This window comes from Mytilus galloprovincialis, chromosome 11 (assembly GCF_965363235.1).
Source record: "Mytilus galloprovincialis chromosome 11, xbMytGall1.hap1.1, whole genome shotgun sequence".
In the NCBI taxonomy this organism is placed as follows: Eukaryota; Metazoa; Mollusca; class Bivalvia; order Mytilida; family Mytilidae; genus Mytilus; species Mytilus galloprovincialis.
Window position 1 is genome coordinate 65,184,982 of NC_134848.1, and position 27,885 is coordinate 65,212,866.

Sequence of the window (27,885 nt, forward strand, 5' to 3'; positions counted from 1 at the left end):
AGATACAAACCAACGAGCTTCAACTTATAAAGCGAGTAATTATTTGAATCTTTAAAGTAAATAATTCTGACAACTTCAGTTGACTTCTAGAACAAATGTCTTACATTTTACTGTTAGGCCAATTAAAATTAATTGATAGATTTTCATCCCCGCCCGCCCCTCTGAAATCGTCCCGCCCCGATTTTTTTTATTTTGAAAAATTTACGATTTCCGGATTTGGTTCATCTCCCGTCTCCGGTAGCCGTCAAACATTTTGTTTCCTTCCAAACTTCCTGTTTCAAATTTCGGTTTTCGTATGTTTCATCGAGTATAAATCATGTAAATTAAAAAAGATTCTGCAGCTCTATGATGACAAAATCGTCTATAGAGAACAGAGATTGATTTCGAGAAGGGCATGTAATAAACGGGTTACAAGTAATACGTTGTGTCCAAGATGGCAAATCGCGGCATGACACAAATTTCTGTGATTAGAAAACCGTTGATTTTTTTATTGATATAATGACTTTGTGGCAGGAATTTTGGACTGTGAATTATACCCTAAGAGCAAGAAAAGTGGAACACATTGGTACAAAAACATAACTGTATAAACAAAATGACGCAAGCACGAACTTGTTCGATTTATGACAATATTTTGAGTTCAAAAAGTCGGTAAACATACACTTAGATTTCTTCTTCTTTTTTTAGTTACAGAAAACCATCAACATTTTGAAGATTACATTCTGGCGCATGTCTAATTGAGGTTGCTTTTCAATTTTTCTTTATTTTTTAAACTTTACAATTTTTTATTGAACTTTAAATTTTTACATTTTTTTTTTAATTTAAAAAAAAATTAAGATAAAAAACAATAAAAGCACCAACCCTTTTGTTTTCAAAACTGTTTCATTTTATTCTGTACTCGTAATTCTTTAGTTGCATATTTGTTTCATTTTATGGAGACAAAAACACGTCGCTTAGAAAGACACATTTGGTGAAGGTAGTCCAACTGAAGAGAGCATTCTTCTTTTATGTTTTTGCTGTTTAGGTTTCTAAAGCAGCAATTACATGTAGAACAGTGGTTGTCAATCAGAGATTTTTATTCATGTTAAGATTTGAAATATTATGTACGATTCCTCATACATGTATATACATGATATAAGCTTATTATTACACTTGCGTATTTGAAGAACGCGTCACAAGAGGGTTTTATAAGAAATAAAAAAATAAAAAATAAAATCCTCCCACCCGCCCCATTTTAAAAAAAAATTTGGATGAAAATCTACTAATTAATTTTAGTTGGCCTTATTTTCTGTTACATTATACATCGATATTGTGATGATATGGACGTCTTAAAGTACATATCTTCAAGTCATCGTCTAGTCAACTGACTGTCAAACTATGGAGGGAATCATCATCTTTATCTAAATGATTAAACTGATTAAATACACTTTCATTTTTAAGGTTAACTTAAAAAGTTAACTGTTCCTAACACATTCGTGTCGTCAAAAGAATTGAAAGTCTTTTGTTGAGATGCAAAACATAGCAAAACACGATTATTTCTAAAATAGTAAAATTTGGCAATTGACAAATAAATGTGGTTTGATGTCATAATTGTACAACAGAATATTTTGTAATACCTTATGTTCTTTTATGATATTTTGAGAAATGTAAAACTTCAATTTAAAGCTTATACGGTAAATTGTTAACAATCTGTCCTTCCGGATGGTCATAAAAAAAAAGAATTGTCCACTACTAGTTCATGTATTTTTTAATGGTCTGTTTCATAGTTGCACAATGCATTTTATGTATAATACAGTGTAGGATAGTATTGATCGTCAAAACGTTTGCATACAAAATATTTACTTATTTAATGACTACAATGAACCAATCGAATCAATAATCAATACCAAAGTAAAATAAAAATGATAACATTTTATGATTTAGATTCAGAGATTTTAAAAGCTAAGATATACAAATTTATTCATATTTATTTTAGAAATAAACCTGTATATTGCTATACAAAATTTGACGTTTCACTAATAACTGTTTGCGGTTTTCGCACTATGACTTTATACCTCCATAATCCTGGACATGTCGTGGCGGTTCACAAATAATTCCTACATCTGTAAAACAATGTATATTATACTACCAGTAGCAAGAAAAGATAATATTTTTTATAGAAATACATGACATTTTTTGTTCCTAGTAAAGTTAAAAGCTTAATGGTATACTATATATATGACTCCATATTCTATCTTCTTGAATTTATTATTATTATGTTTACATTAAACATTTATCGAACGTGGTACATATGATTCCTTCCTGTTTAAAAGGGTTACTATATTGATTATTGTCTGAAATTCAATTGGATATGTTGTAGAGGTGGGATTATATAATTATTAGATATTCTTTTACATTGAGACATTTTCATAGGTGATCATGAAAGATTAGACATATTATAGAATAAGGCTAAAAGAATGTAGAAACAACTACTAGCAGTTACTGACATGCCAGCTCGAGACCTCAATTAAACTGATTGAAAGATTATGTCTTCATCTTGTGAATATCAAGCACAATCCCCCCGTTAAGAGTTAAGTATCAAACCATCATAAGATATATAATAGAAACAAAACCCGTATCTTGCAAAGAACTGGTTTTTAAATGTATATTTTGAATGTGTGTCACTTTTTAGAATATATCATAAAAATGAAATATGATGATGCATTTTATTTGCTTAATAAACAGATGTAAAAGAGAAAAATAAATATTTGAACTACAAACAAACAAGCTGTCTTTATATTACAGTAAAAATTGCATGCTAAATACTTAATCTTTTCAATGTAGTAATTCATGTGATCGACGACAAATTTTCGTATTTCGGCATATCATACATAAATCACAATAAGTTGTCTTCTATTTTGGAATTTAATAAGCAGATTTGACATTACTGCCGATAATTTGCCCGGCAACTTCGGCTGTGTTCTCCTGTGGTTTTAAATTAGTTAATTTGAAAAACACACCCATAATACAATTATAAACTTTAATAAAACTTAACTACTGTACTAAGTCAACCATTTTGACACAAACACTGTTACAAATAAAATATTATAATTTACAAAAATCAAGAAAATACACAATTCATTTGATACAATGTATATGAACAAGTTCTTGGGTCTTGGTATTTTATACTTCTTGTGAAATTAATTATTATGTAATATACTTTGACAGACGTTAAGATTGACATACATGTCACATTCGGTTGCACATCTTTCAAATAAACTCAATATTTTTTGGCATATGCTATTTAAATTTGATATAAAAAAGAAACTGTTGTATTACTCTTTTTTCTATATAGCTTTGTTGTTTTCCTCATTTGAAAATGAATTATAAGCGTTTTGTAAAAATGAAAAAAAAGGAGGGAAAATCATGCTTAATTGTTGGACAGAACTAGCATGATAGAATAATAATCACTTTACTACTCACAAAGAAAACAAATGATTAGTTCCCTTAAAAAAATCGTATTTGTATTAATTTGAGATACAGTTATGTTTTAACAAAAGCTTAAATTAATGGCTAAACTTAGTATTATAATGTATTGTACACGTAGAAAAATTGTTTTCACTGCAAATCACAAAAATGTTCACTTAAAACGTAACGATTTGTTGACACGTTGTCGGTTTAAGTTTGTACTCATTAGAAACTAATAATTCCTATAAAGCATGCCTAACGGTGATATCGGGCCATGTAGTGACTGTATATGACAAAGACATATACAGTCAACGCACTTTGGTTGCTCAAATACAACGAGTGCAGTATAAAAGCCAACAACAACTAGTAAAAAATCTAAGACAATGTGTGACATTCTTGTCCCGCTTGTGTCTTTGTCAAATTGTCTTCTTGTAAAAACTTAGTACATTATGTTCTTTGAGACAAACTTGACACTCACCTTTGATTTAAAGATTGTTTTCAAGAAGAAAAATATTTAGATATCATTGATTTCAAGAAAAGTAGTTCATATTGAAAATGCCAGATACTAAAAAAATCGTATTATACAGTTCATAAAGTGTAGGATGAGCGTCATTTTTCAATCGAATGCTTACTTCATAATAATTTGAGGGATGAACTCTTTCAACATATTTCTAGCATTTGTCAAAACTTTAAAAAGTTAGATAAACATGCTAAATCTTCGATGTCAACACAAGACTTTACTATTATGGGAAAAACTGATGATTTTATTGTTATTTTTTTTCAATTATGTATAATACACGTCTTGATACTGACTGTGTTTTTGATATCAATCAATGAGTTTTTGGCTCCATTTGTGACTGAGGCTTATGGTGAAATAAATATAATTATATCATATTAGTATTGTAATGTCTTAATGTTGACCCAATCATTTTACCATCGCTTCGAAAAAGGGGGGATACTGTTTTACCTCTGTCAGTGTACGGCTTAATACATGCTTTGATGAATACAATCAGTCTTTTTACTATTAAAACCAGATACTGAAGGAGATATGACCCGTTACCTAGTGGACATTAACAAAAATACAGTATCACTCTGGTCCATTTGATGTGCTCAATTTTTCTTACCAGCAATTTAACTGCCGTTGCAAAAGCATCACTTCTTTTGTAAGACCCTAATGTTTATATCTCTTGCAAACAAAATTGCATTGATTTTATAAAACTGTTTATTAGCAAATTTTAACAACTTCGTTTCGTAGTGGACATTTTGTCAGGGACACACCTTCTGAAATTAAATATCCTATGTTAAAAGCTGTTTATTATTATAATATGTTGGCTCTAAACATACTTTTGAATTATTATAAAATATGGATTGTGGGAAAAAAATAAAACATGTGAATATGTCCCCTACGAAATGGTCACCTACGAAACAAGTATGGAAGAAAAACGTTCCGTAGTGGACACTACCTCTACCATGCAGTCTTTTTTTTAACTCTTTTTTCAATTTTATTCGTGCAAAACAAATAACAAGGGTTAGTTTCATTTAATTTTTAGTATGTTTTTATTAACACAGAAGAGGGTTGATGTCAACTACGAAAATGTTTGTCCACTACGAAACGGTTTTGTCAACTACGAAACGCATCAAAATGTCCACTACGAAACATGAGTTGTACCTTCATATGTGAAGTACTGTCTAATCTTTATCGATAAAAAATGGTTCTCCAATTCAGAAAAAAATGAGATCTTTCTAGTATATACAGTAAACAAACAGGATTGTCTATAGGAGACATTTAAAATTGCAATAAGATGTGTGTTTAGAAGCAGTTTCGTAGCGGACAAATGTCCCCTACGAAACAGTACACAAATTATGAAAATAACATCATTTTTAAGAGTATTTAAGATTGCACGTTTTGTTTACAAACAGGTCTATAATAGAGGTATTCAAAATAACTCTTGAAATAAATTTTCAGACAAGTTGATTTTCCATTTTTTTTAGGTCTGGAAGTCACGCTTTTATTGAAAAACGCCCATATACGGAGTAATTTCTGAAAAAATGTTATTACATAAACGTAATAATACAGACAGACAAATTTTATTTTACCCTGATACCCTGATACTTAACTTGATAAGTGTCGGACTAATGGGTTGTCGGAGTATTGGGCTGTCGGAGCACTGGGTTGTCGGACTATTGGGTTGTCGGACTAATGGGTTGTCGGACCAATGGGCTGTGGGACTAATGGGTTGTCGGAATAATGGCGTGTAACCGAAAACATTACATTAAGGTGAATATGAAAATTTGATTGAATAGCGAAGATGAATATATAATCGCTTCAAATTCAAATGAAAGCTAACTTTTAAATACAGTGTATACGTTTCCACTACTGAATCCATTCAATAGGTTATTTCATTCAAATTCCATACTCATTCGGTTTATCCCAATTTTTCAGCCAATAATCCCAAAAAGGCCTACTTCCGTTCGACCCCGTGGCTTTAGCATGTATCTGAATCATTAAATTTATAATGTGTTGTTTTCTTTTTTTTCTCATAGATACCAATTTTTGGTTTGTACGTTTGGCTGTACCTGTGGAAAACATATTTCAAACAGAATAGCACATCATAATATTTAAGGTAATGTTGTTCACCCACTGTAATCAAATATGAATGTCCGCACTTGTCCAATTTAACGTTTGGTCACTGAGTTGGATACTCATCCAGTCGCATTTTTTGCATGAAAACAAACACTGCTATAATTTTCAGTTGTCTTTGGAATACATGTAGGTTTAGTGGCAGCATGTGCAGAATTGTTTATCCTTGAACTCCCATATGTGTGTCTTTATTGTAAACTTACCAGTATTAACGCTATTCTGTATTGGTTTTATTTTAAGCGGCAATGCAATGGTTGCCTCTGACATGTCTGGCAAGTTGTTATGTTAACTTTACAGATGTCAAGCATCTTCAATCTTGTTGCAATCAAATTATGAATTTTCACTAAACACCCGACTTTCATAGATAGACCTTTTTTTGGTTTGTGCTGGATTATGCTTACATTGTAGCTGGTGACGTCTTTTGTTTAAACACTTTTAAATGTGTGACACGCATTGAACAACGGAATAAGTTTTCAAAATGTCATTTCGTTTCGTTTTGACTCTTCTCGCAAATGATTAACCTAAGAAGGATGTACGGTGACCATACATCTCTGATGGTGATTTGTCTCATTGTCAGTTATATACCACATCTTCTTGTTTCTCTTTACATAGAACTAGTCTTAAGCTAGATGAATTACTTTAATAATAGATTGTTTTATGTACTTGTAGTAATGACAAGTTCTTCACATAGACGGGGTTCAAACTGCAGTTTAAGTGACAGAGATGACGGTAGGTACATTTTACTTATTAACACCTAGATAAATAAGCAGGTCTCCTCATTGCTATTATTGTAATGGTTGTTCAGTTTCAAACAGTATATATTAATGGAAATTTACAAGAATAAAATATTACAATGTTACATGAAGTTCAAATTTGGGATTCGGAAACAAGTTTGGAAAAAATTATATAAATCCATCTATTTAACAAACAATACTACGTGCCAACAGTAAATTCAGTTTAAGGTAACATCTGATACATTAAATAAATATACACACATACACAAAATACAACTAAAGTCTAACAAATAAAAGAAAGAAAATGTGAAACAAAAAAAATATTAAAAAAAATTAAAACAGTCAACTCTTCTTTACGTTCTTGATAGACAGTCACTGGAACCATCACACATATCCGATCATAGTCATCTACGCCGGACAATCCACCCGATTTTACATGTTTTTTTTTTTATTATATGTATAAGATCAACTTTCAAAACGTTTTGTTTTATTCATGTATCCAGACACTTTTTGAAATATTTGAATATTGTCCTCGTCAGACTCTAAACTGTCGCCATATAAGATAATCTTAAGATTAAAACAAGAGACCGTCCAGATAGTATCCCTTCTAATTTCATAATATTTCGGACGTTTGAGGAAGTAATGAGATGTAGTTTTTATAAGACCACAGAATCACAGTGCGTCTTCAATGAGATTTTTTTTTAAATAGATGGTCCCTCAAAACACTACCCTGGAGTCTGAGTCTTGCTAAACGTATCCGTTTTCTTCTACAGCCTAAGTGAAAATACAAAGGTATTTTATTTATATTTTGAGATAGATACGTCTTAAAACCCAATTTTGATTGATTGAAACGAATGCCGTCTGGAATATTATTTCAAAGGTTTATGACGGCTGGTAGAAATGACTTTTGATACTATCTGCATAATACCGTTTGTAAATTTTAAGACCCCCTAGTCCTGTGGTCGTGTAGATCTAGTCTTTGATTTAGAACTAATACAGCTAGAAAATCCGGACAATCTCCGTGAAACTTTTGGTGAAATTTTAATAACTTATGTTCATTACGCCGAGACTGCAGAGTTCCCCAACCGGTTTCATCGTACAGCAACTGTCTCTTAGTACCACTTGTAACAATTCTTGCTGCTTCTAGTTGTAAGTTTTCCAGAGATGTTATAAATAATCAGGTATGTTATCCCAGACAATGTCCCAATATTTAAGACTGGGCGTATAAAAGATAATCGTTTCTATTGTTTTCCTTTTTAAGTTTAAACTTAAATTAGCTTTCGGGATAATGCTAATATAGGATGAGCTTTATCAATGATAATTTTTACATGATAATTCCAGCTTCCATCTTCATTTATGATAACCCCTAAATGCTTGTGCGACTCAACTTATTTTATGATATTATTATTCATATACACTGGTAGGTGATGAGGTTTATGGTGCTTTTTTGAAATAGTCATTATTTCTGTTTTGTTTTGGTTGAAATTGACAAGCCATTGGTTAAACCAATTATATATTTTCTCAATATCTTTTTTTAGATTTTCTGCCGCTCCATATTCGTTATCAACCACTACATAAATTGAAGTGTCATCAGCAAAAAGTTTAATATCACAGTCTATATCATTAACTACGTCATTTATATAAATAAAAAATAAAATAGGACACACGATACATCCTTGGTGTACCAAAGCTGAGTCATGCTCGTTGTTGATTGTTTCGGATCCCCGGCAAGGACAACCTGCTGACTTCTTGAGTTTAAATAGCTTTCAAACCAAAGTAGCCATTTTCCATTAATTCCGATTTTTTAAAGCTTATAAAGTAGTCCTTTATGCCAGACTCGGTCAAAAGCTCGACTTATGTCACACAAAATTAACCTGACCTCTTTCCCTGCATCTTATGCTTTAACAAAAAAGTTAATTATACATAGCAGTTAGTTTACCGTCGAATCACCAGGGATAAAACCGGACTGGAATTTTGTTAATAAAGAATTAGTAATAATAAATTTAAAAAGGTATTTAAAAATGCATCTCTCCATTGTCTTACCAATGTTAGATAGATATTGGTCTATAATTAAGTTAAAATTCTGGGCTACCTTTGTTGTTATAGAAAGGGATAACATTTGCTAGTTTCTACTCATCTGAAAAGGGGTAGAATAAACAGATTTGTACGCGGATACTTCAAGACAGTTGCTACCGACCTCAGGAGACTTGGACTGATTGAATTAGGCCCTGTAGCTTTTGAAATATCAAGATTTACAAGCACATATTAAACATCCTGTTCGCTTATAATCAGTTCCTCTAGTTTTGTTTGTCTATTATATACATTGTAATGTGCAGCTCGGACATTTAGAAGTTAGATAATTTCATCATTTAAGTTTAAATTATATTTACATTTTAAAATCTAATTTTCTTTTATAAAATCCTAGATCACTGCATGTGAACTGCACAATAAAAATTAGTAGGATAGTGATAGTTGATGATTGTTATTTCAATGATGTAAAAAGAATATCCTATTGAAGTGTATGTTTTTCAACATGGGCTTGATATATATAAGGGGATGGTTGAGATCTCACTAAACATGCTTTACCCCGTCGCATTTTAGCGCATGTCCCAGGTCCGGAGCCTCATATCTAGTCAGTATTGTATGATTTTTTTTATGTTTAGTTAAAACATTCTGACACGTTATTAACATAACAGTGTAATGAGTCTTTTTGGTATATCGGCATTAACAAATGATTGTACGTCCTGAATGTACAAAGAACTAAACAGCTTTTTGGTTATATACTCGTCAGGAAAAAGGATATAAAATGCGTAATACAAAATTAATGCGTAATGCTTTGAAACGACAATTAGGCGTCATTTAACAAATCAAGAAATGACTATTTTAACAGGTTTAAATTTGTAAATATTTGTTTGACATTCAATTTATTTATTAATTTTCCTGACGTCATCTTATCACGTGAAATTATATTTCTAAACGTCATACAACATATCTTACTACTTCTTGGGATTTGAAGGATGAACGCATACTGATGTTTCTTTTACGGCCTTCACTGGCGGATCTAGAAATTTTCATAAGTGGGGGCCCACTGACTGCGCTAAGAGGGGGCCCGCTCCAGTCACGCTTCAGCGATTCCCTATATAACCAACCAATTTTTTTCCCAAAAAAAGGGGGGGCGGGCCCCCTGGTCCCCCCTCTAAATCCGCCTCTGGCCTTTATCAAATAGAAAAAACAAGCAATCTTCATGTACGACTGTTTTCTTTCTGTCCCATAGTTGTCAAAATTTCAAATCATCAGAGAAAATTAAAATATTTTGCCATCTGTAGCAATTATACTCTCCCTTTTTACATAGATGTTCAATTGATGTTTTTTTATCAGCAATAGGCCTTCAATAATGAGAAAACCCATACCGTATAGTTTTCTGAACGCGCAGACATGAAAATGAGATACAGTTCAAACGAAAAACCTAACGGATAAATTTGTAACAAAACAATTTACAAAAAACAAATACGAAAAACATGAATCATATACAATCACTAAATTCCAAACTCCTCATTGGGAACAAACACATACAGAAATGGCCCGGCTAAACATGGTTGTTAGGGGTCATCCCGAACTTAACATTGACCAGCGTCATAAGTAAAAACTAAAAATCCTGCGCAAAAAGCTAAACTTAATAGCTTGATACGGAGACCAAAACCATAATAATTAAACAAAGCACCATCATAATAATAATCACAGTTACTTAAGGGTAGTTCAGAGTCAATTACAAAAAAAAATAATGAATAAATAATGTTACCCCATACTTAAACATCTACATGTATCAGTATTTAGTGTTATGACAACTTAAACAGCATTAAAGAAAAAAACTTGTATAAGATTAAAATATGTGTAAACAGTATTGACAGGATGTAGGATCATTTGTAAATGTACATACATGTATATTGCAATAAACATTTGGTTTTGCTTAATTGAAAAAAAAACATGGTTTGTACCTATTAGTAAAATTGAGAATGGAAATGGGGAATGTGTCAAAGAGACAACAACCTGACCATAGTGAAGAAAACAGCATCATTAGTATATAGTTTTTTTTAAATATTTCAATACTCAGATAAATTGATGTACCATTTAGGCATGCGTTCATTCAAACGATAAATGAGTAAACATATGTCAATTAGAAGTTTTGGAGCTCTATAAACGACATCATCGTATGAGATCTTTTTTTATATAAGAAATCAACAGGTAAATCCATAATTTTAACGTTGCAGCAGTTAATGTGCAATTATAAATATGGTCTATAAAGAGATCAACTCCCAACTATACTACTGCCTTTCGATAGTCATGTCTTCTTTGACTGTCCATGATGTTAAAATACTAAATCCCTGGGATGTGCTTTAGTTGATTTTAGTCTCTGATTCATGATGTTTTTGTTAATAATTGTGTTTGTCTTTAAACAATCTGTCATTAACTACGAGTACTCTCAAATCGTACTTACTTGTTTATACCATTTGTAATGCTTTTTCGTTATTTGATGTTTACTTCTTCATGGTTTTATCTGGTCTATATACCAGCTTTAAGTGTTTGGTATTACTATACATTTTCACTTCTTCGTACTATGAACATCAAAATTGTTTATTTTGTGAAAATATTTCCTTTCTCCATAGATTTGCACATGTATACCTATCAACAAACTTATTTGTATTTACCTAGTATGTATAATATTGTTTAAAAAGGCGGATTTTTGTTTAAGCTAATCTTTTGTTTTTTTCTGAAATTGTATCATATTTCACAGCGATATAAGACTGTTACCTTAATTATTCATCCCTTATTTTATGTGATGTTACACTATTGTTTCTGACAAGGGTGAATGTTTGGTACTATTTATTTATTTGTTTGAACTTGTTCTAAGTCAAGAATCTGATGTTCATTAGTTTGTTGGTGGTACTATTGTAGTTCATAAGTGTTTCTCATTTCTGTTTTTTTTTATAAAGAATAGACCGTTGCTTTTCCCGTTTGAACCAAATCTCCGTGTTGAAGTCCGTACTTTGACCTATAATGGGTTTCCTTAATAAATTGTGATCTGGATGGAGAGTTGTCTCATTGACACCCATACCACATCTTCTTATATATAAGCAGATTTGTTAATGATTACTCAAACACTGTTTCGTATCTATTCGATTTTTTTAACAACCTTAATAAAAATACCCCCCCCCCCCCCCCGTAGAAATGAAGAAAAAAAATCAAAATTTCTCCAATGTTCACGTAAAGATATTTCGACTACTTGGATTGCAATGCCAACTTATTAAACGGATGACGTATAACAGGTAAATTGCTATGAAGGGTTCAAAGATAAAAACATATTTACATGTATTTTCAAATATGTTAAAGAGATTTCATGTTATTTACCAGATAGACGGTTTTTAAAAATATCTAATGAAAACCAGACTGCAGTATATATATGGCTTACATGTACTAGGATCTGCAACTATTTCGTATAAAATTTATGCTCCAAAATATCTCAAATCTCCTTTTTTGAGAGTTTGTTGCAAACTCTGAATTTTAATTCAAAATTAAAAAAACACTTTTCCCCGTTTCCAATTTAAGTAGGTTGCAAACCTGAATATTGTCTCCAAAATGTAAATAAAATGAAATTTACAAAATTAATGGCTGTCACGTTGATGCAAACATTACAAAACATGTTTAAAATGGCCTTAAACAACAATTATTTATGTATTATGCATTAAATCGCCTTCACCAGGAATATAACAGTTCTACATTCGTACTTAGAATTGACCGGTATATGTTAAGTTTTTTCATCAACGGTTCGAAACGCTTGAAAGTTTTGCTTTAGATAAATCTCTGTATCTTTCTTTTAATTGCAGGAGAAGACGATGCTAGAAGGCCGTTTGATGTAGATGTAAGTTTCCGAATTATGTGCGATAAAAGATAAAAATGAATGTAAACAATTCTTAGTAAGACATTTATATTTTATATTTGTGTTTTTGTTTTTGACTGCATTGTTTCAGTTCAAATTCGTGACAAATTCTAATGTTTTTTTAATTAAAAAAAATGTTGATGTTATTTACTTTTATATACTAACATGGTATAGATCGTTTAGGTTAAGTTCCAGGTATATCTATTTAGAACAATTGTTTAGCTCATTGGAATTTATTATAAAATATTCATTTCAAGTATATTATAGCAATTGTCTATAAATTATCTGAAAAGTCGAACAATTTTCAAATTCGAAAACAAAAATGTTGGTAGAATAAGTGACTATCAGATAAATGGTATGAAAACGCAGTATTTCGAAGTGTTTTTTTTTAAGGCACGGAGTTTAAATTTAAAAAAGAAAACGAACCTGCGCTTTCTGAATAACGTTCTTGCTGTCAGGTTTCTACACAATGTCATGTTAAAGGGGGTCTTGGATTTTGTTTGATAGTTTCACTACGTATCCTTGTAAAAATAAAAGACATTTCACCCCTGTACTCGCTATTTGATGCATTAGAAAGGAAAAAGATTTGCAAAAAAACACGGTCTATTTATATAATTAGTGGACAACGGTATTTTAGGACGATAACTTGACCAATATTTCCCTAAGTGTTTAATCAGTGTCTGTTTGATCACAAATTTGGAATATTGAAAAACTAATCCACTTTCATAAAAATACTGGTTAATACCGTTTCAAAAATCTCCCCCCCCCCCAAAAAAAAAAAATAACACAAACTAAATCCAAGAAATGAAATAAAATTGTAATAATTAGGAGTAGATGGATGAAATAATACACCAAGCGATCTTGATACTGCTTTCTAATTTATGGAAATACTAATTGATGATTTGTTAAATACGTTAAGATTTATAATGATAAGTACTTATACTGAAAAATGAAGTGATTATCCACTTATAACCAATTGCATAAAATATTGGTAAAGAATGTTTAAGAATTTCAAGATTACATTGATGTTAACGAATGCTAGAGCATTCGGTCACTGTATATCATGTTTTTAAAGCGATACGGGTTATTTGCAAAAGAGTTTACATCTATAAAAGACTGACCCCAAATTTCTCTTGTAACTTACAATGTATGATGACAATCATTGCTTTTGTCGAGCCCGCAATGTTTGTGTCAGAAAGCTCGAAATAGGATTAGTGAACCGGCGGCGGCGGCATAAAATTACTTATTTATACAACATGTTTCAAACATAAAAAAAATACACAACAAGCGTATGATCCAAAGTTAATACTGACACAGCAGACCAAAGCCAATTAACTAATAAAACCTCAATGCGTAATAGACCACTTGATAAGAGAATTACAGGCATGATCAATGATTAGAGCTTCTGTATACAAATAAATATAAATAAACCTTGACCGCATATAATTGATAGCTTTTAATGACCGCTCTTATACGAACGATCACAGACAATATACCATAATTATAAAAGTAGTTATTGTTGATATAAAGCATGTAAACGTCCAGCAGGAAGTATTTCAAGATACTCAGTCTGATATTGTTGAAGTAGTGAATAAATATAAAACATGCAAACTATACAAATATTTGGACTTAAGGGCAACACGTTATGTTACAGAAAACTTCCTTTGGCCTCAGTGAATAAAAAGCGATGAATGTAAACTAACTGACGCCAACATTATACTTAACTATCCGAGCAGTGTGCGCGGCACAATGTGTGAATGCTTAAGGATATTTTTTTCTCTAGTATCATGTAATTCACTCACGTGGAAAATCAAGGAAGGCTATACCGCTCGGGAACGGCCTGCTAAAGTACTCTGAGACAAGTAGACTGGTAGTCGTACACACACGTGTATGCAAATACCCCTATGGTTACGCATTTCTGTCAAAGATATGTGGCTAGCTCAGGCTCATTATTTTAGCGGCAAATTATCCTTAATTATCTGAGAAAATACGATCATTTTATGTACATACTGTGCGTTTTGTGTCAACTGCAGGTAGAATGTAATTTTTGTTTGTTCTTGATTTACAATATGACAGAACTGAGTGAATTATTTATTTGTATATCTCTAATCATTGTTCACGCCTGTAATTTTCTTATCAAGTGGTCTATTAAGGTCAACGCATTGAGGTTTTGTTAGTTAATTGGCTTTGGTCTGCTGTGTCGGTATTCACTTTGGATCATACGCTTGTATTTCATTATGTTTGAAACATGTTGTATAAATTAGAAATTGTTAATTGATGTTTATATTAATGTTAAATATTCTGTCCGACTCGGCTTCTGCTAAAATCATTATTTATTTAGGTGGACGACGCATAAAAATTCTTAGTAAAGTTTAATATTCCAAAAGTTAGAAGACCAAGATGCTTCATAGTTTTTGAGACCTCATTTTCAGGATTCAACGACTACTTAATTAAAGTTCATATTTTTTGTACAGCCCGTAACAGAGTAGTGATCGAATTCGCGTTTCTTTACCGTCAGAATAAGTTACGTTATCGACAAACTTATTTCAGAAGTGACATAATTTAATTTTCTTCATCGACAAAATATTTCATGTCCAACGTGTAAGTTTTCATTGTCTAAGTCAAAGTTTTTTTAACACAGTAAAACATTTTTTATAATCAACCTCTGTCATTGGCATTTTCATTTTAACGGTAAAGGATCAAATACGGGATCTCCGAAATTTATATCATTTGTTATGAGGAAATCATTATTCAATCGAATATATGTCTTTGTTCATGACACATATTGTGAAATACGAAGGAGTTGAAATGATCAAATACTTTCGAACTGACGGAAACAAAAATACATAATCTAGAATGTGTGTTCTGTCATAAATAATGGCTTCGTCGTGCGAATCGACCAGATCATGTTACATGTAACTGATCTTTAATAGCTGTAGAAACAGTTGGTGCAACCTCGATAAAATCTTTATCAATTTTTAGTGATAAATATTCATGACTACAATGATAATGAATTTATTGGAGTCACATCCACTGTTTATACTGTAAACATGAACCCGTCGGTTAGTGCAATGAAGACACTTTTAAAGATTGAGATTGTTGGTTTATTCCTTACACCTTCGAGGTATTAAAAATATTTCAGTGTTTATTTAAAGTTAAATTTATTTTCAAATCTCTTCTGTTTAAAATTGTCGAAACTTCCGTTCAAGATTTCTATAATAAATACCCTTTTGTACAAGAAGTCTTTCTTTATAGAAGTATAGATCTGCTGGTTATAGATTTTTTTTATAACTTTCATTATTGTGACGACGCGCTATGAAATTCAGATTAATTTATAAACACAAATAAACACAAATCTTTTAAACAGTTCGACGAGTGCGTCAATGTTACAGTAGTCTGTTTACTGTAAGTTACTAAGCTTGGCCCGATTCATCTGTCATTTATGGAAACTAATTCACCACTTTCTGAGACATTCATTTTTATTTCACCATCAGACATGGAGCTACATTTGTAACTAAAGGAAAACTTTCAAATTAAAGAAATTTGACATGCTATACTGAAACTTTTTTATAATCAATTCTGGGAATCAATTAAACGACTGTGTATTGTTCTGGGGTTCTATAACTATATATGAAAGCCTAATGTTCTATAAATGTTCTTTATTTCCATACATTACATACTTCCCAGGGGAAGGTAGAAAGCTGAAATTAATAAAATGTTCCTATTACAATATGTCTTAGTATAATAAACAAAAATACACAAATTAGGTAAGTATCAGGTAAGTACACATGCACTAACAGTATATGAAAACACACATCTAAATCAATCAATCAGTCAAAAGCTCACACATCGAAATCCTAGTTAAACACTTGCAAAGTGTCCTATAAAACCTGTGCCTATAAATATGTTACATGCTTATATACGCATGCCTAAACAATGACTACAAACTAGCATATAAGCATTCCTAAGGTGTAAATATACATAACCAACAATTCCTAGTGTGTAAGTTTGCCTATCACTACATGTAAGAAAAGATAATGGTTGGTAATTCCTAGACAGAGAATTTTACTTTTGTGTCTGTAATAAAATAAATGCAAAACACCTAAAAAATATATATGTCTATGAAGGTAAGTATTTAAAATACTTTTATATAGGTTTACAAAGTGTGTATTGGCTGGACCAAGTTAGAAATTCAGTTCGTATGAACCAAACAATAGAACCCTTATTTACGGGTTGAAAACACAAAAATGTATACCTTGCACTATTTGTGTGCATACTTCTAAATACATAATAAAAATATGATCAGGCAGGGAAATAAACTTACTCTGTGGGGGACTTCTATTATTCTAATTTTGTTTTGATTGAACTGAAAACGTGTTCTATGGCTGAATTTTGAGAGCTATATTCGAAAGGGGATGGGATCTACCCCAAAATGCGTTTTCTCTAAACCTGTACAAAGAAGGATAACTCTATACCAAAAAAGTGAAACACTACAGACTACTTTTCTTAGATATGTGATTTTTCATGGTCAAATTTTTTCATTGGTAACGGACATTTTGAGATTTTTTATTGTAAAAAAATGGTGTTTTTTTTTAAAGAAATCAACATTCAAAATTTAGAACTTCATGAACATGTACAGGAAGCTGAATTATTGCACATCTATGTACTACTTAAAATTGTATATACTTCGATCTGTTGCGTCCTTAAATGTTCTGACCGTCTTAAGATTTAATGTACGGAAATGTTTCGGTAAATTAAATTCAAATCCGAATTGAATGTTTATGACACACAAAAAGAGAAACCAGAATCTCTTGATGACCAAACATATGTACACGTTGGGGCGATTTAGAGCTTTTCAGAAGGAGTGAGATTCCACCCTTGTTGAAAGCCTTGTGGAGACCTCTAGATTTTTAAATTCCCTCCGTTTAGAAAACATTTCAAAGTTATTGATTGAATTCAAATCCATCACACATACGGTACACATTGTAGTCCGAAAAAATATAGGACTTCATTCCTATCAAACACCTTTTTAATTGTTTACCAGTATATTTCTTTTAGTTTTGGGTAAAATTGTAAAGGAAATAATACTATCAAGACGTCCTTCCATAAATCTTTTTTTTCTGTTCTGACTTTGAAGAAATGACTACTGTTCGCCCAATCGAAATGGTGTATGGACATATTTTGTTTCATATTATTAGAATTATTTTCAATATCATCGGTATTAAACTTGATTATCGACACATGAAAGTTTGTCAGCATTGTCAATCTTTTTAACGTTAAAGTACCAATAGTTCGGTCACTACTCAATTAAGTTTGCCGATAACGTAGCTAATTTTGACGGTAAAGAAACATCTATTCGAGCACTTCTCTGTTACGGGCTGTAAGTTAATTTCATACTAATTAAGAGTTATAGGATAGCTGTATTTATTATGTGCATAAATGCTAGATTTCATGGATCAGTGTACAAGGTGAAGTTTTCATGGTTAAGTCCAGATCTCAGATACCTACCTACCTATCCTCTTCATGCCGGTCGGCATTTTAGGCCCTGATACATTTTACCATTTCACACGGTCTTTAGCTGCTGTTCTTGCTGTACCTCAGCTGTTCCATCCAAGTGATGTTCTTTCAGTCTCTACAGTCCGTCTCTAGGTGGTTTTGGGACGTCTAACTTTCCTTTTCCCCTGTCTGTGATGTATTAAGCTCTTAAGATGAACCATAAGCTTTCCTTGTGGATGACCAGCTTGTTCTTGTCTCAGCTCTTCGTCTTTTCCTTCTTGCATTCTTTGGAGGAGGATTTTTGTGAATACCTTTGGCAAAGAAAGTAGTGTAATGCCTCTGTAGTTATTGCAGCATGTTAGATCTCCTTTTTGTACTATCTTAACTATAAGAGCTTTATTCCACTGGTTGGGTATTTCATCCCAAATCCGTATTATATTGTAAAACCTGTGTAAATACTTGGTGGTTGTTATTATGGCACATCTCAACGGCGTTGCGGTGACACATTGTTATGCTACGTTTCTTTTTTGCTTATTATTTTTATTTATTCTTCCACTTTTTTTGTCTAGCTTATATCTTGAAAGTGTATCAACCAATGGTCATGGAACTATACCATAATGTTAATAAGCATGTGCAGAATTGCAAACGGGGTATGGCATTTTCAAGATGGCCACCATGAAAACAGCAAAAATGTGAAAAAAATGCTCCATAGTAAATGAAACTTCACACAAATATTAACTGGCATATGCAGATATGATATTTGACTTTGGAATTTCCATAATGGCCGCTGTTACCATGGAAACAGCAAACATGTAAAAATGCTCCAAACTTAGTAATTTTGCAAAAATGATAAAAAGCATGTGTATGTGTGCTCTTTAACTTATGAATTTTCAAAATGGCTTTCATTAACATGGCAATGGGGGAAGGGTGCCATCCGTTATTGGTAGCAATTACAAATCTAGTTGTATTTGCTTATAGTCTATCAACTGTTATGCCATCTATGCCACCTTACTTACCATTTTCATTTTTTTTTTTTAAAGTTCTGTGTTGTCTAGTAACCAGGATATGGTCTATTAGATTTTCTTGTGTCTTGTTTGGTGATATCGATGTTTCTTTGTGTTTGTCTTTATGTGGAAAGATTGTGCCAGTTATAAACAAGTTGTTCCTTTGACAAATATCAATGAGGTTTTCTCCATTTTCAATTCTTTTCCCTATTCCAAGCCTTCCAATAATGTTCTCATGACCTTCATTGTTCATCCCAACATTTGCATTAAAGTCTCCCATTACTAAGATGATGTCATGTTTAGGTGTTCCTGCTATGACTCTATCTAGCTGTTCTATGAAGTTTACTTTTGTTTCATCTGTAGCATCGTTGGTCGATACATATACAGTGATGATACTTATCTTAATGGTTGTTGTATGAAAACTGTCATACATTAATCTCTCAGTGATTGGCTTCCATTCAATCAGTGCCTTTTTTCCCTGTTTGACAAGCATCATTCCAACTCCCCCCTGGTGTAATCCATCATTTCTGCCTGAGTATAATAATACTTAACCATTTTGAAGTGTAAGCTTTCCACTGCCTAGCCATCTGACTTCGTTTAAGGCCAATATTTCTATATTGTATCTGTCCATTTCCACTTCTCTAGTTTTACCTGTGGCATACATAGTTCTTACATTCAAACTCCCTAGAAGTAAACTTTTTTTTATTTTATCTTTATTTTTTATTAAAAATATACCCTATAGGCATTAGGTCTACTATATTTGGTGTATGTAATGATTGTTAGGTGTACATCTACAACTGGCATGTGGCATCTGACATTGGCGTCATTTTCACGGTTCATTCCTCAATGTTACTTTTTTTTTTGGTGTTTTGATCTGTTTTCTAATTCTATATACAGTAGTTTAACTATGCTTGGTGTATTGGAAATATTTTACGATGTACATGTCAGTCTTGCAGGATTCATTTGACATTGTTCTCATTTTCACGGTTCTTTGCTTAATATTAAGTTTTTGTGTTTTGGTCTGTTTTTCTTATGATGTTTGTAGTATGGCAACTATATTTGGTTTACACATGATTGTAGGCTATATTATATTGTATACATTAACTGACCTTCACCTCGTTTTTTTCATTGTCTATTGCTCAATCTTCAGTTCTTCTAGTCAACTTTATTTCTTAGATGCTATTAGCAATAGGTCAACTTTATTTTATGCATGGAATGATTTTAATGTGTAAATGTTTGTCTGTCAGGGTTCATCTGACATTAACGTCATTTTCTTGGTTCATTGGTCATTATAGAATTTCCATGGTTTGGTTTGTTTCTTTTATATTCTAAGTAATAGGTGTATTTGTATCCACATGTCATTGCCAATGGATAATTCTTATTTGAATGTGATTATATTTTGACACACTTGTTTTCTATGAAGGAACAATGACAATTTGCCGTCTGATATGCGTTTTAAATTATTGTTGCAAAGTTATATTCTATAAGGAGTTCAACGCCAGTCTGAGTGCTAGATTTCAAATCACATCTCTGATATAATCGAATTCTTGGTAATTTCAGTGACTTAGATAGATATTAGAAGATATGGTATGAATGCCAATGAGACAACTCTCCATCCAAGTCACAGTTTGAATAAGTTACAAATAAAGGCAACAGTAGTACTGTAGTATACCGCTGTTCAAACTCATAAATCCCAAAATAGGTCAAAGTACGACCTCCAACACGAAGAGTTGGCTAACAGCAACCAGGAAGCTATTAAAGGCTGGACTGAGTATAAAAATAATTCAAACAGGAAAGTTAACGGTCTAATGTAGACATGCTATATAAAAACGAAAAAAGAGAAACACGTATTAAAAAACGACATCCACTGAACATCAGGTTCCTGACTAACGCAACGGTTTTAAACTTTTGAAAAGGCATATAACGGTTTTGAATTTGCAATAAAAGATTGAAGATAGAAGAAAAATCTGTATTTTGACACAGAAATAGGAAATGAAAAGCAAAGGAACTGTTTCCATGATTGAATTCGCGAATATAAATCTTGTAACATTTTAACAACTACAGTATGGTCCAGTTCCATAATTACCCTAGACATATGAATCTCTCAGAATCACTTCTATGTAATAACAATTCAAAAGTTCGACGAGAGTAGGTGTAAAGAATATTTGCGAATAATGATTCGATATAAAACAAAATGTTTATCCTTGATATTAGTTAATTCAGTTATTTATTATTATTATGTTTTTTTTTATATGTCTACGTATCAATACCTTACATGTAGGGAAACTAATGTAACCAGTAGATGTACAAGGAAAGACCTTACTGTACTTCTTCTGATTATTCTGAGTATTCTTTCCGCCTGCTATATAAAAACGAAAAAAGAGAAACACGTATTAAAAAACGACATCCACTGAACATCAGGTTCCTGACTAACGCAACGGTTTTAAACTTTTGTAAAGGCATATAACGGTTTTGAATTTGCAATAAAAGATTGAAGATAGAAGAAAAATCTGTATTTTGACACAGAAATAGGAAATGAAAAGCAAAGGAACTGTTTCCATGATTGAATTCGCGAATATAAATCTTGTAACATTTTAACAACTACAGTATGGTCCAGTTCCATAATTACCCTAGACATATGAATCTCTCAGAATCACTTCTATGTAATAACAATTCAAAAGTTCGACGAGAGTAGGTGTAAAGAATATTTGCGAATAATGATTCGATATAAAACAAAATGTTTATCCTTGATATTAGTTAATTCAGTTATTTATTATTATTATGTTTTTTTTTTATATGTCTACGTATCAATACCTTACATGTAGGGAAACTAATGTAACCAGTAGATGTACAAGGAAAGACCTTACTGTACTTCTTCTGATTATTCTGAGTATTCTTTCCGCCATACTTTAACGACGTTTCCCCAAAAAAGTATGTGCCATGTTAAAATGATATTAGGTTTCTATTATCGGTTGACCAAAAGCTATCTTGTGACCCATTAACATTTCCTTTATAGCGGTTATCTCCCATAACACATGAAATCTTGTGATCATTTTAACTCCGTAACTATAATAGGTAGAAAAAAAGAAGGGTGGAATTTGTTTAGAAGCGGACCCCGGTTCCTCGTTACATTTGGATTGAAAATATTCAACGACTCATTTGTAGGGTTATGCCCCTTTGAAAATTAACCAATGTCAATTGGCCACAAAAACTCAAAAATCGTAAGTTGTAGCCACCTAGGATTTTCACCAATGGTCACCAATTCACGTGACCATGAAATCTGACCTAAGTCAAAGTCAAGGTCATGACCTAGATTATGATCTCAGCTTCTTATCGGATCTACTCAATTACCGTAAAAGTTGACTGATAAAATGTAACAAAGAAAATGTGTGTCTTGTTGAGATCAACATTTGTTATGTTGGAACCAAAATGTTTGAACCAACTATAATGGACCTAGGGCACAAAAAAAGTTTTTCGAGCTCCGAAATTAAGATTTTTTGCTTATAACTCAAAAGAGGGTAAAGATAGAAAGAAACTTTGATATACAAAAAAGTTCAGCATAATATGATCTACAAAGTAAGGTCAAAGTCACTAGCAATGACATAAAAAACCTTTATAGCGACCATATGTTTTTGAACTTTGAAGGCTAGGAATACTATAAATGTGACATTTTCAATACTGGAAATAATATTGTTATCCTTAGAGATGATTTTTGTCCATAGCAACCACTTGCTTTAGAGTTTAGAGCTTTAGTTTCAAAGCATACTTCAACCATGGCATAACCTCTTTAAAAAAACCTTTGAATAAAATGTTGACATATTTATGTATTTGATGCGAAGAAGGTGCAATTATCAAAAGTGTAGCACTGAGAGAGGGTTAAATAGTTTATTGATGACGAAATATTACCGAATGTGGTTCCGGCAAATATTTCAATGTCTTCACTTTGAACATAATTTGAACGAAACGTTAATACACACAAAGAAGCTGTTATATTATTAATTTTCAATTTAAATATTTAAGTAGTTATCAAAGGTACTAGGATTATTATTTAATACTTTTTTCCATATAAATGAATGTATTTCGACTCCGGATCAAGTCCAAATTGAATGAATCGAAATTTCGATTGAGTCGAACTAAATGTACGATCTCAAGGTTAACAAAAGCATTCAAAATTCATTATTTATCACTGACCACTGTAATTGATTGATGACATGCTATTTCTTCGAGTGTTTACCTAAGATACATTGTTAATATTCATAAAAAAAGTATTTAAAATGTTTATAAAACAAAGTGAAGATTAAGACTTCCGTTGATGATCACCTAAAAACTACTCTATCGGCGTCTTTAATCATGTTGCATTTTCTTTTGTAAACAAAGAGTGAGATGAAACAAAATGAAGTGAAATCTAAATTTTTCTAAAATCTGTTGTACCCGAGAATAATCAATTTTGTGAACTTTTAACAACCTTTGTAACTGAAACAATGGAATAAATAAAAATAATGTTATCATAATAATGAAAGACCATGACATACACATACATCGATCTGATACCAGAATATAGATCCCCTTCAAAATTCATCCGGATTTGTTTTAGCTTTACCAATCTCAGTAATAGTTGTGTCCCATGGTCTGTTAAACTTCCGGTTTTCGTTTTAGTCGAACTACGTGTATCTCGAAATAATTCTCTGATCCGGCCGACTTCGAGATAACGAGAGTCGACTGTACTTTAAAAAGCTTTTAAACCCCTTTCGTCTAAGAACATTTATGTAAGAGTTTGTTTCCTAATAAATAGTTTGTATCAGTCATTATGAAAATGACGAATGTATGAAACAGTACAAACTACTGCCTCTGCATACGCACACGAGTTTATTTCTGGTTTGTGGTCGGTTTCTCTATGATCGATGAATAGTTGGCTGCACAGTTTCTATAGGATGTGAATATTTTCGTCTATCTTCATTTAAACGTTTAAGTCCGCTTTTTTAAAAATGTCCTATAAGTATCTGTCCTTACGTTTTTGATTTGTCATAGTGTAGTGATTTATTTAAAGTTTAAAATAAAAAAATAAATACTGTCTTCATATGTCTTGATATTCACCCCCAAAAATATGAACTGAGATTTCATTTGCACTTTTCTAAATATGGACAATGCAATTTTCTAGGATTATTATTTAATACGCCAAACACGCGTTTTGTCTACATAGGACTCATCAGTGACGCTCAGATCAAAAAAAGTTATAAAGCCAAACAAGTACAAATTGTTTCTTTCCATTATTTTTTACAATGATATGATACTATTACTTTCTGTAATCTTTTAAACATTATTTAAAAGTTAAGGTGGATACATAACAACAACATGTCGGAAATAAAAGAACTTTAAGTAAATTTGCAAATGTTACATTTTTATCCACTAACAAGTGTTAATTACCTATTACTTACAGTTAAATAAATTGCCTATAAGCACATATCTTTGGAATATTATCATGGAATATGAATGTAAAGCTGAATTTATGTGTCACAACCTTATTCTTTTTCAAATTTTCTAAAAAAAAACTCTACTTATGTAGATTCCATTAATATTCGGATTTATAATACTTCTTTTTTAGATAGGCAAAATAAATGATACCAAAGAAATAAGGATTATAATAGTTGGAAAAACGGGGGTTGGAAAAAGTGCCACTGGAAACACAATACTAGGAACGTCTGATTTTGATTCGTTTATCAGTGGAAGTTCTGTTACACAGAGAGGGCGAATAAGAATGATGAAATGGAATAACATTATCGTGCATGTTATCGATACCCCGGGTTTTTTTGATACTGAGACAAGCCCAGAGAAAGTTCTCGTTGAAATAATCAAAAGTTGTGGAATGGTTTCTCCAGGACCTCACGTTATTCTCTATGTCATATCTACAAGGAGCAGGTTTACGAAGGAAGATGAAAAGGCGGTTGACGAATTCATAAATCTGTTTACCGGTGATCCCTACAAACATATGATCATATGTTTTACGGAGAAAGATGCATTAGAACGTGAACGTAAGAGCGAAGTTGAGTATTTGCAAGATATACCAGAACCGTTGACTAACTTTGTAAAGAAATGTGGAAAAAGAACTGTATTTTTTAACAATATTTCCCAAAACTCAATAGGCCAATGGAACCGTTTATACAATGTAATAAACACAATGTTAACACAAAACAATGAATCGTTCTATTCTAATGAGATTCTTGAAGCAGTTGAAAAAGCTCTGCATCAAAAAATGAAAGAAGATAGAAATCCTTCAGAGGTAATGCGATGGATTTACAAAGCGAAAAGAGACATTGAAAATGATGGAACTATTGTTGGTTACTTAAAAACAACCTTAATGGGTGCAACAATTGGTGCAACTTTAGCGACATTGGCAGCTTTTGCAGTTGAGTTAATCACAGGAAAAACTGCTATAATCGGTGTATCTGTTGTTGGTGGAGTGTTGTTCTCTGCTGGAAAGAAGTTCATCACAAAAAAATGATTCATTTCATTACATATATTGATAGACATTGTAAAATACGTCGCAATATTTGAGTACTTAATTTCATAATGAAACAGGATATTTCATGGACAAATCTTTCAATAATAAAACGTTTGTGTGATCACAAGACTTCGTTGATAAAATTTATCATGGGATATTTATAAAACTAATTATCAGAATAGCATCTGTTATGCTACATTTTAACATATAGTGTTATATTACAGTTAACTCTTCTTGTCTCTAACTCGATCGACTCAACATTTCGGATGAGACTAAGTTTTCCGTAGTCCCGAACTTTTTTCCATATAAATGTATGCATTTCGACTCCGGATCAAGTCCAAATTGAATGAATCGAAATTTCGATTGAGTCGAACTAAATGTACGATTTCAAGGTTAACAAAAGCATTCAAAATTCATTATGTATCACTGACCACTGTAATTGATTGATGACATGCTATTTCCACAAGTGTTTACCTAAGATACATTGTTAATATTCATAAAAAAGTATTTAAAATGTTTATAAAACAAAGTGAAGATTAAGACGTCCGTTGATGATCACCTAAAACTACTCTATCGGCGTCTTTAATCATGTTGCATTTTCTTTTGTAAACAAAGAGTGAGATGAAACAAAATGAAGTGAAATCTAAATTTTTCTAATATCTGTTATAGCCGAGAATAATCAATTTTGTGAAATTTTAACAACCTTTGTAACTGAAACAATGGAATAAATAAAAATAATGTTATCATAATAATGAAAGACCATGACATACACATACATCGATCTGATACCAGAATATAGATCCCCTTCAAAATTCATCCGGATTTGTTTTAGCTTTACCAATCTCAGTAATAGTTGTGTCCCATGGTCTGTTAAACTTCCGGTTTTCGTTTTAGTCGAACTACGTGTATCTCGAAATAATTCTCTGATCCGGCCGACTTCGAGATAACGAGAGTCGACTGTACTTTAAAAAGCTTTTAAACCCCTTAAAACACGAGTTTATTTCTGGTTTGTGGTCGGTTTCTCGATGATCGATGAATAGTTGACTGCACAGTTTCTGTAGGATGTGAATATTTTCGTCTATCTTCATTTAAACGTTTAAGTCCGCTTTTTTTTTAAATGTCCTATAAGTATCTGTCCTTACGTTTGATTTGTCATAGTGTAGTGATTTATTTAAAGTTTAAAATAAAAAAAAAAATACTGTCTTCATATGTCTTGATATTCACCCCCAAAAATATGAACTGAGATTTCATTTGCACTTTTCTAAATATGGACAATGCAATTTTCATAGTATCTCCTTTTGTGGAAAATGGTTGATTTAATCTGGTTTTATTGCTAGCAACAACTCTCGCTGGTATGACAGTCGCATTGTATTTCATTGTAGATTGCACTTTGTAAATACCACAAATCACGCAAATTTTTGGGGTACATTTAGGCATAGATACTTAATTTTTGTTTACGTACTTCCCAGTTATGATATCTATCTTTCATCCGGTAGATGCATATCTTGGGAATGTTACTAGTAAATATACATATGCATATCACTCAAATTGCAATCTATGGAAAACCTAAAGTCAAGGTAGGGATAGTACTGAATTTTAAACTCTGAAAAGTTTGAGGCATATGCACGTTTAGAAATATTCCATTCAGCCCTATATTTTGACCTTCGAATAAAATAGTAGTGCTTATGAAAATTCCATTCCCGGATATATTTATTTTTGTTCAAAACTTTATAATAAAAGTGAAACATTTTAAGCCATATAGGGAATTTCTGTGGGAAATTTCATTGTTGATATTACAGATATGCAACTTATATTTGGTAAAAGAGAACATGGAGAATTTCACCAAATCTGGTTCATCTTCAAAGTTTAAATGAAATAAATTCAAATATAAATTTATGTCAATATTCATGAAGATTGAGTATGACTATCTGACTGACCATACATTCACAGATTAAATTATGCATGGTAAACCTAACGCCCTGTGTGTAAAGTAAATTCATTTTATATGCTCATTTGGTATTAAAATTGCAAAACAGGACTTAAACTTGCTTTTCGCATTCATTGAAACTCATAAATCCTTATTGAATATTGTTGATTGGGTGTTTTAGTCTGTCGAAAACCAAAACGTAAGC

The 27,885-nt window shown here is 31.8% G+C and overlaps 1 long non-coding RNA gene across 1 annotated transcript; it reads left to right on the forward strand.

The window, feature by feature from the left end:
- The first annotated feature begins 6,753 nt into the window (after positions 1-6,753).
- On the forward strand, positions 6,754-26,979 carry LOC143052620 (uncharacterized). Its single transcript, XR_012971184.1, has 3 exons — positions 6,754-6,814; positions 12,702-12,736; positions 24,857-26,979. It is a non-coding gene; the product is annotated as an uncharacterized LOC143052620 (long non-coding RNA).
- Positions 26,980-27,885: the final 906 nt, after the last annotated feature.